At 35.8% G+C, this 10,744-nt stretch overlaps 1 long non-coding RNA gene across 1 annotated transcript; it reads left to right on the top strand.

Moving 5' to 3' along the window:
* Positions 1 to 4,393: 4,393 nt before the first annotated feature.
* LOC147500266 (uncharacterized) lies at positions 4,394 to 7,393 on the top strand. The gene is made up of 3 exons (XR_015194652.1): positions 4,394 to 4,464; positions 6,353 to 6,698; positions 7,227 to 7,393. It is a non-coding gene; the product is annotated as an uncharacterized LOC147500266 (long non-coding RNA).
* Positions 7,394 to 10,744: the final 3,351 nt, after the last annotated feature.

Genomic DNA, 10,744 nt, shown 5'->3' with positions numbered 1-10,744 from the left:
TTTTTTTTTTTTTTTTTTTTTTGTCGACTAGCAAAGTCGGTAAAACCTTTGGGTGATGATACCAGAGGTCTGGGGCTCGAACCCTGCCAGCATCAAAGAGTTACTGATCTCATTTTAAAAACAGGCTTGCCAATCAAAAAAAAAAATCTTAAAGTATTTTGTTTAGGACGAGATGAAAACTCTTGACCGGGAATTGGCTTGAGCAAAGGTTAATGCAAATAGGGTTGCAGTTGTTGTTGCTAATGAATGGAAAGATGCCAATGAGAAAGTAATGCATGTAAAGCAATGGATAACTGAATCACCTCTTCATACTTCCGTAGCTATTAGATACAGTAAACAAATATGTTAGTGCTGCAAACTAATATACTTGGTGTTATTGATATCAAATATTAGATAACTTTTTACTATGCTAGCTTTAGATTTATTTTTCTTTTCCTCATTTTTTGCAAAACATGCTGCGTCTTTTCTCACTCCAATAGATGTTGGCCATGTAGGTGCGTTGTGATAATTTTTTGCTTATTTTACAAGTTTTCCTATTACAGTGCATGACGATGCAACCTTATTAAGACCTCAATAGCCTATGTAAAGGAACAAACCGATGGAAAGTAAGGGGACGTATTACAAGATTATGGGACTCCACTAATTTGAAAGATAAAAATAGTTCCTGGGCTTGGAATTTCTTCTATTGGATTCTAAGGTAGGCACTTTTCAGGCTTTATACTTATTAGGTTTTTTAAGTTTGTGTTGCATCACTACCTTATTTTTTCTAGCAACTAATTTATTTGTTGAAATCTTCATCATGGATAGGGTACTCACGATACCTTATTTTCTATTTGTGGTTGACTTATGCATATAGGGAGCAACAATGAACTTTGGGGAATGAAGGAGATTTACATGTGAACACAATTCAGGAATTTTATTCCTTCTCACTGTACATTGGTAAGCCGTTACCTTCTCTCATGACTTAAGCCTCTAATATATTTTAACTAACAATCTTAGAACTATGGATCAAGTCATCCATTTTGTTCTTAGGAATAATGTTTGAAAGCAGCTTTTTAATTTATTTAGTTTGTATACGAAGATGTTTCAACTCAAAATCTGTTTGGAATTTTTTTATTAACAAAGTAGGGTCGAGGGCATTCCCGAGTTCTTCACAAGTAAAGTTTGGATTTGTATTGCCTGTTAATTCCTTAAACTAAGTTCTATTGTAGACCTCTTCATGTCATTGCTAGAAATTATAGGGATGCGCATATGTTCTGAATTTAGTTTCATATACTTTGTGGTACATTGGTTGTTTTACTGGATGTGGTGCTCATAGTTTACTAAACTTTGGCATCATTTTATTTAATTTAATTTCACCGTTCTTTTTCTTTCCCCAAGGTATGACACTAAGGAATCCTAAGGTATGATGCTAAGGAAGAGTTCTACTACCAAGGTTAATATTATGCAGAAACTCTAACTCTGAGTGCTCATCTAATTTTTTGTCGTCAATTAGTTTGTGAATTCATTCCGTGCTACTTGGTATTCCACACAATCTTCCTAAGGATTATGAGGTATTTGATTCCAGTGTAAAACCGAAATTCAATTGAAGGTGAGGATTATTGTATTCTATTATCCTCAAATTGTTTTGTTGTTGACTGATGCAACTAATGGAAATAGGAATCCCTAAGGAACAACAATGAACTTTTTGGAATGGCCAGTTGCACAATTCAGGAATTTTATTCCTTCTCACTGTACATTGGTAAGTAAGCCGTTACCTTCTCTCATAACTTAAGCCTCTAATATATTTTAACTTACAATTTCATAACTATGGATCAAGTAATCCATTTTGTTCTTAGGAATAGTGTTTGAAAGTAGCTTTTTAATTTATTTAGTTTGTATACGAAGATGTTTCAACTCAAAATCTGTTTGGAATTTTTTTATTAACAAAGTAGGGTCGAGAGCATTCCCGAGTTCTTAGAGCATATATAATGGTGAGTTCACCTTCACAAGTAAAGTTTGGATTTGTATTGCCTATTAATTCCTTAAACTAAGTTATGTTGTAGACCTCTCCATGTCATTGCTATAAATTATAGGGATGCGCATATGTTCTGAGTTTAGTTTGGTATACTTTGTGGTACATTGGTTGTTTTACTGGATGTGGCGCTCATAGTTTACTGAACTTTGGCATCATTTTATATAATTTAATTTCACCGTTCTTTTTCTTTCCCAAAGGTATGACGCTAAGGAACCCCAAGGTATGATGCTAGGGAAGAGTTCTATTACCAAGGTTAATATTACGCAGAAACTCAACTCTGAGTGCTTATCTAATTTTTTGTCAATTAGTTTGTGAATTCATTCATGCTACTTGGTTTTCCGCACAATCTTCCTAAGGATTATGAGGTATTTGATTCCAGTGTAAAACCAAAATTCAATTGAAGGTGAGGATTATTGTATTCTATTATCCTCAAATTGTTTTGTTGTTGACTGATGCAACTAATGGAAATAGGAATCCCTAAGGAGCAACAATGAACTTTTTGGAATGGCCAGTTGCAGTTTTACAAAATTTAGGAATTTCATTCCCCATTGTAAGTGGGCAAGTCTCAAGTATATATTAGGTGCATTTTTTTACTGTTTAATTAGAAATCTCTGTTAAAAAATCCCATTCGACTCAGCGTAGTTGCCCTCTACATCAAATAACTCAAGGGTTTCAGTTACGTATATTGCCTGTATTGCTTGAATGTTTGAATCTACAATAGACTTTTATGGCTCCATATTGCTTCTTTTTTTTCAATAATTGTTGCTTCTTATACGCATGAGAGGATCACTTTCCCTTTAGTCATTTTCTTTTAAAACTTGCCATTCCATTGCAATGAATTGTGGCATTACTTAGGCCACAAAAAGTGTGTGTTTGTTTTTCAATTGTTGAATGTAGTCAATCTATTAACTGTTTGAGACTCTTTACGTATAGTAAGTAGACTCTTTCAGCCCTTAATCATTTTTAAGGGGTGCAATGAAGTAGGTCAGGATTGCCAATTAGGCTAATAAGAGAAAGGCTCCTAACTATGGTGGTTGGTTTGACCTTGCATAAGGCTTGGCTCAAACAATGTTCCAAACGGGGATAGTCTCAAGGCAGAGGCAAACAAAGATAAACCAGTTCAACGACCCTATTGCTCTTATAATAATTAGATTGGAAATGGAAGTTATGCTATATTTATATTGCGTAACGCTGGATCAACCCAATACTTAACATGTACCAGATCTAAATGCTTGGTTTATAATGTTCCACTGTATTCGAAGATGAATGATTACATATACATATATATTTATTTATCTATATGTTTTTCTTTTTATGGATATGTTATGCTTATGACTTTTGGAGTTGTTAGTCTTTTTTTTTAGAAACTATAATGATGAAGGGTTACATTGCGGTTTGGTCTCATTACATGGAGATCCACGCTTCAACACATCATTAAGAGCAGGTATCTTATCAAATATTCTCCGTTTTGTTTTGAAGTTTTTATATTTTATGAAAGTGTTTTTGTGGAATTTGTGGTTCTAGATGAATGCTACATCGATAAGCCACTCTTCTCCACATTGTCTCTATTTCGCGACAAACCAAATAAAGGATGCAACGTTTCATGAGTTGATCTTGACACTGATAATGGATATACACCTAAAACAAATTATCTTCGACAAATTCTTAAGAAATCGATCTCCATGTTTTCACACCAGATTTGAAACCCAAGCAGTAGCATTGGAATCCATGTGTTCATACCAAGTATTCACCATTTAGTATATAAGGATTTATTGGGGCATGTTGAGAAGTCGATCATCTTTCACCTCCATCAACTCGAGTCTTTGTTTTTTCTGAGAATACCAATTTGATCTCCTTCTTATCTATGGTTTCACTCCTTTCCTAATATCCTCAAACAGTGAAAGTTTTTTGAACATGTACTTTTCATCTGGCTATAACTCCTATAAGAGCTTTAGCTTTTTTCGGTTCTTGTACCCCTGACAGTAAATCTATGTAGTTCAACACTAAGAAGGGAGGAGTTTCTGAAAGTTTTGAACATGATTGGAATTGTGGCTTGATAGGAAGGTAGGAGAGACATTTTCCTTATTTCCTATATGATAAGTACTTTCAGAATTTAACCCCACCTTGAATTCTTGATGTTGGTTTACTTTTTGTGGGTCTGTGGTGTAAACCTTTCATACCTCAATTTAGGCTAATTTAACGGTTGTTGGTTTGAGAAGTTTGCCTACGCCCCAATAAGCTTTTCAAAGAAACTTAAGAGAATAGTATTATCCTAATGTGATATTCCACTATGTACTTGATATTTATCTATAAGAGAGGGGTCCAATCTATTCAACTGATTTATTTTTGGTGCCAATTTATACATTGAAGCTTTGCCTTTTCCGTTTCACAAGGTTTGGGGATAGCTCATGAAGATTGGTTATCAAAACTCTTGCTTTGCTCATCAGGTTATATGCTTTTCTGAAGTTTTTCTCTTTAAGGTAGTATAATTTTATAGAGTATTTTGGAATTAGGATTATGTATTGGTAAAGAACTGGTTTTATTTAGACAGAAAATCAGTTCTTGAATCTTCTTCCAGCAATGGAACACTACGTAAAACTTAAGAGTTTTCTTGCCCTCTCCTATCACTTTTAGTTATATTCATCTGATTTGGCAAAATCCAACAAAGTGTAATAATAATGTTCAGGAGATGCACTATTGTCTTATTACTGATTTTTGCTGAAAACAGGGGAACATTTCCATGTTCACCTGACAACGGAGATCATGTTTTACATCTTCAATGTTTAGTTTAGAATTCTTTATTTCGTCTGATAGACAAACCATAGTCTCCTAAAATAATGGTTAGAATGTTGGACCACAACAAGTTGTTATAATTATGATCAAATTGCGAGCCATTGATAACTAATTTGCACATGTCATTAATAATCCACTCTTAATATTCATCTCCTTTTATTTCATTTATCGGTGGCCGCTCACTCCTTTTTATTTGTTGTAGGTGTTCCGGCCCCCACAAATGTGGCCCAATAAAAGCCCAATTCAATATAAAGCCCACGCTCAAAGTCCATGCTACAAAAAAGCCCACGCTCAGAGCTTTGTTACAATAAAAGCCCAATTCAATATAAAGCTCACGCTCAAAGTCCATGCTACAAAAAAAGCCCACGCTCATAGCCCATGCTCAGAGCTTTGTTACAAAAAAGCCTACGCTTAGAGCCCATGCTCGAGCTTATCTACAAAAAGTCACGCTTAGAGCTTATCTACCAAAAAGCCAACGCTCAGAGCCCATGCTAAGAGCTTATCTACAATAAAGCCCACGCTTAGAGCCCATGCTCAAAGCGTACATACCTACACAACTTCGTCCACATTCAAGAAACAACTTCCACCAACTTCATCCCATGATTGGACAGTTCTCCCGCCAGTTCTCCAAGTTCATCCCACGAGCTGACAGTTCTCCCGCCAGTTCTCCAACTTCATCCCACTGACAGTTGTCTCCAACTTCATCCCACGAGCTGACAGCTCTCCCACCAGTTCTCCAACTTCATCCCACGAGCTGACAGTTGTCCCGCAAGTTCTCCAACTTCATCCCACGAGTTGGCAAATTTGTCCCCCAGTTCTCCAACTTCATCCCACGAACCGACGGATGTCCCGCCCAGTTCTCCAACTTCATCCCACGAGTGGCGGTTGTCCCGCCCGGCTCTCCAACTTCATCCCATGATTGGACAGTTCTTCTGCCAGTTCTCCAACTTCATCCCACGATTGGAATATTGGAGAACGAGGAAGTAACTATCACCAATCCTACCTATAAAATCCAACCTTCGTCATTTTTCCAAAACTACGCATCAAGACTTGATCCTAAGCAATACATTTGGGTACGTAGGCAACTTCAAAATCGAAGTCCAGTCTCATCTTTTCCCAACCACCATCTCCTTCACCATCTCCAAAAAAACATTACTTCCAACCCTCAACTGGTGTGTTTTAGCAAATCTTGCTGAAACAGTAGGTATGAGTGAGAAATCTATGATGCATGTTGCATGTTTATTAGTCTATTATATGTGAATTAGGTTGCCTTATGTAACTTACCTTTCATTCTGATGATTGCATAGATTATAAATGTAGAAATTAACATTTTGTAAAGTACCAGTACTGATATTATATATTTACATGCCATCAGTTTGAACTTTGAAGTATAGTTATAATACTTAACAAAATTAGGCAGTTGAACTCTTACAATTGAGTATCCAAATTGGACGCTTCCCGTTAATAGTTGGACTTCTATTCTTTTTGTTTATTTCTGGGAGTACTTGAATGCTTTGCTTACTTCTATATGTATATTTTTAGGGGTAAGCCTACATCAAATGTTAGCAAAAGTGTGAGTGTTCTCAATCTTCCTGCGAATGACAAATCTGCCAAGCCACTGAGAAGGCTCTGTAGTCCTACAAAATCTTCTATCAGTCCCACCCCTAAGTCAACTGGCACAATAACTCCACTATCTGAGACCAGAAAGAATGGATCTAGCAAAGGGCAAGGGAGTAGTAGTGAAAAATGAGTTTCAATGAGCAACAAGAAGTTCATTCTTATATCCTCAACTTCATATTGGTTATCACAGATCAAGCTCTCCAAGTCAGTTGCAAAGCACTCTGTTTCACTTGGATTCTTCAAGCTTTCATTGGAATCGGGATGTGAGGTGAGTCAACTGGAGTTATTTTGCTCTTTGCATAACTGAAATGGTTATGGGATTAAGGCAGACCCCACCTGTCTTTTATTTTAATTTTAATAGGTGATTAGATTGGGGAATAAAACCAGCATTTCTAAAGATTTCAGATTGGGGAATAAAACATGTTTAATTGCGTCGAGATTAATGTTCTACCTATACTTCTGAGGAATCTTATTTAATCGAGTGTATAATGTATAATAGCTTAGGTAGTATTCATCTTGCCTGATTTTTACATTGATCCACCCAATGAGGAGTATGATTCATCTTGCCTGATTCTTACATTGATCCACCCAATGAGGAGTATGGAGGTACTATAACATGACTCTCTCTCTCTCTCTCTCTCTTCTCTTTAGTTTTGTTTTGTTTGACAGAGGTTGGGTGGGTATATTATGTTTGCTTCTTTGTAACTATTGTGGTTTTATGTACTGTAACACAATTCTAAGTAATGATGATCTCAGGTTGTTCTTTTGACATTAAAGAATTATCTATGATTGTCAGGAGACAAATATGAGAACAAGATAATTACTCACAGGCCTCCGCCAATACAGTATAGGTCTGGTAGATATGGTGATATGAAGCGTAGTAATGGCCGCCCACCAATGCAACCAAGAAACCAGTCGTATGATCACCAGGGTTCTGCCCAAGGAGATAGAAAGAACTATGCACCACAAATGTAACTATGGTTCAAGGGAAAACTTTGGTCGGATCCAGTCGGTCGGACCAAGAGTAGGAAGGAACTGTGGGGTACAACAAAAACTGGCCCACCACAAAAAGAAAATTTTTGCTCCAAGTCCAAATACACGGAGATGGAAGGAACTATGTGGCACAACAGAATTATCCACCACAGACAAACTTCAATTCAACTCCAGCTGGACCAGGAGATGGAAGGGGAACTAGGGTACAACTGAACTCCGTACCACAAAGCTACATACCATAGCAGAACTATGGTCCAGTTTCAGTCGGACAACAGACTGGATGAAGAGAGACTTATCAGGTAGAGCGAGAGAGAACCAATGCCTTCGTATCAGAGGACTTCCCACAGGCGGGAAGAGGAGATAATATGCCTCCAGAGAATAGGGATCTCAGAGGCGATAGTAGGAACTTTGGTCCCTGCTGCTGAGAGGCTACAGGCCGGCAAGGAGCTGCCTCTAGCTATAGTCAGAGTTATCCAGGGCCAGGCAAAGGACAAATATTCTCTCAGATGGAGTAGAGGGATGGCATGTAAGGAGGAGAGCAACAAAATTTCAATCCTCCTATGGGACAAATGAGGAATGACCAAGTATGATTTTACTTTTTAATTCTTGCTATGTACATCGTGTTACACATGTTTTACCTATTTTCTGTTGATTGATAATAGCACTGTTGACCTTCTCTCTGTGGCGTTTCCAGTAATAATTTGTTGTTGTTGGGAGTGCTTTGGAGTTGAATCACTATAGTTTTCATAGTTTGTTGTAACAGTCTTTGTTGGCCAAGGGGTATATAACCCCTCAGTTAGTTATGCACTACCTGTTTTTATTTCATTGTTAATCAAATTACGGACAAGGAATGCCCAATTTAGAGCTTTCAACCTTAGAACATGGGGTTTGGATACCAGTTTTGGCGCTTTCCTGTGGGTTAATGTGTAAGTTGCAATTGTAGTTGCTCTAGCGGATGGTAAATAGGTACTCCTTATGGATACTTATTTGGAGGATAAATTGGGTAAACAATGAAATATATAGTACTCTTTAGACATAATAATCCGATTATTTTAGATAACAGAGAAAAAATGAGTTCTGAGAAGACATAACCGATTGTCGAATCTGATTATTGACAATCAAAGACTTCTTGCCTTAGGTGATCCAAGAAGGATTGAAACAGTGAAGTACATTAGAGGAGTAAAAAGGTATACTGTAATTTGGGGTTGGTGTTGATTGGGACAGTGGGAAAGGTAAACACAATGGTTCAATCAATAGTGTTTCATATTTCGAAGAAAATATATGTACCCTGAAACTAATATTTGCTTAAACTAATATTAAGCAAAATTTTCTTATTTCAAGCTTGAAAGCAGTTAGAAGTATCTAAGGCATATCACACGTGCAACAATGGTCTTACAAAGGATATGGAGAACTTAATATTTAATTTGTACACCAGACTTGATGAGGACTAGACAAAAGATCAAATCATGGTTAACAAACTCTAGCTAGATACATTTCCTTTTTTCCCTTAGTATATTCATGTAATGTGGTATTAGCCTACTTCATTCTCATATATTCAAAATAGAGTTGATCTAATGTTCATTCATGGTTGTCTCAAGCTGCATTTATACAATTATACATTTCCTGGACTTGCTTATACGTTTTTACTTTTTAATGGAGCATTTCATTAACTCAACAATAGCGTCTGCTGTTCAGTTGTTATTCTTATATACGGTTATTATATTTTTCTTATTTTCAATTAGATCCTCATTATTCCCCGATTAATTATATGACTAGGACTCATCACTATTTGCTCCTAGACCGAGTAGCTACTGATTAACGCTTAAACTACATAGATTAGAAACCAAATGGTGACTGTCGATGGGACCAGTTTATATGAGTAAAAGTTATCATCCAACTCTGTCTCTCATTACTGCAATGTGTTGTCCGATAAATTGTTACTAATACGTTATTTATTTAACAGCAAGTATAACTTTTATAGAAAGAGCAAGGTAAATTGATTTGGAAGATGTGAAGTCATGCTATTTCTCTCTCATTGAAAAGGTGAGTTGTACTCACAATGATGTTATGAAGCAAGCCAGCGAGCGTGCAAATACAACTTCTTTAAGAGAACTTTTTGTCACTTTAATCTTGCTGTGTGAGGTTACATCTCTAGAAATACTTTTTGAAAATCATCAGAAAAGCCTTGGTGAAGATATTTTATTTCGTTACAGAAAAACCAACCACAACCAAAGTCTACAACTGAGTGAAGACCAGATAAAGAATGATACTACTCTTTGCGAGATTGAGAATATTATGGTTCGTAGGGTATTAATTATTATTGGTTAATTATAGTAATTCACAATTGGATGGTTCGTAAGCTAGAAATTAATAATAGTGGTTTGTAAGCTAGAATTTCATGAAACTCCACAATTTTAGATTGAAATGACTATGGATCGGTTATTGACAAGCTATTGATCAATTTGTTTATACTTACTACTCCTTGAAAAAAAATCATTATACTTACTCCTCAAAAGAATTAGTACAAAGGAAAATTAATTTAATATAGCAGGCCCGCTATTAATTTTTTATGCTACTGATGCATCAATTATATTACAGTGGAGGTAGGTCAGTCAATACTCTGCCAATGGTAGGTAATGCATGTAATGGATAATATTGTATTGTAGTTGTTAATACTACGCTTGATAAAAGTAAAATAAATTTATCGTGAACTATCAATGTAGCACTAGTTTTCGAACCCGTCCTACGAACGGGTGCCGTTATATATTACATTATTTTGAAAATTATTTGCAATTATATAGAGCTATGAGATATAAATATTATATCAATCTTGCAACGTGAAAACCCCACTCACCATAAAAATAAATAACCCCTTCGACTTCTTTTTGTTTTTTAATAATAGGCGTTTGATTGAAGTTTTTTTTTAATGCTAAATGAGGCGAAGATCATATTGCACCTTGTTGAATAGTTAGGCATTCTCAATCATACAAATAAAGATATAATAAACATCATTTTAAATGCAAAACTATAATTGTCGAGACATTTCGACTACATATAATACAACTATGTTTTGAGGTTAGTTCTATGCATTTGCATTCAATTTCCAATTTATCATTAATTATTCTTTGAGATTAGTTAAATGTTGTTGCATCCAATTTCTGTTTTCCCATTAATTATTCTTAGATGTTAATTCAATGCATTTGCATCCAGTTTCCAATTTTTCATTAATTATTTCGATGCATTTGCATCCAGTTTCCGATTTTCCGTTAATTATTCTTTGAGGTTAGTTCAATGCATTTGCATCCAATTTCTGATTTCCTA

This window comes from Coptis chinensis, chromosome 5 (genome assembly GCF_015680905.1).
Source record: "Coptis chinensis isolate HL-2020 chromosome 5, ASM1568090v1, whole genome shotgun sequence".
Classification (NCBI taxonomy): Eukaryota; Viridiplantae; Streptophyta; class Magnoliopsida; order Ranunculales; family Ranunculaceae; genus Coptis; species Coptis chinensis.
This window is presented reverse-complemented; position numbering and strand designations above follow the sequence as displayed.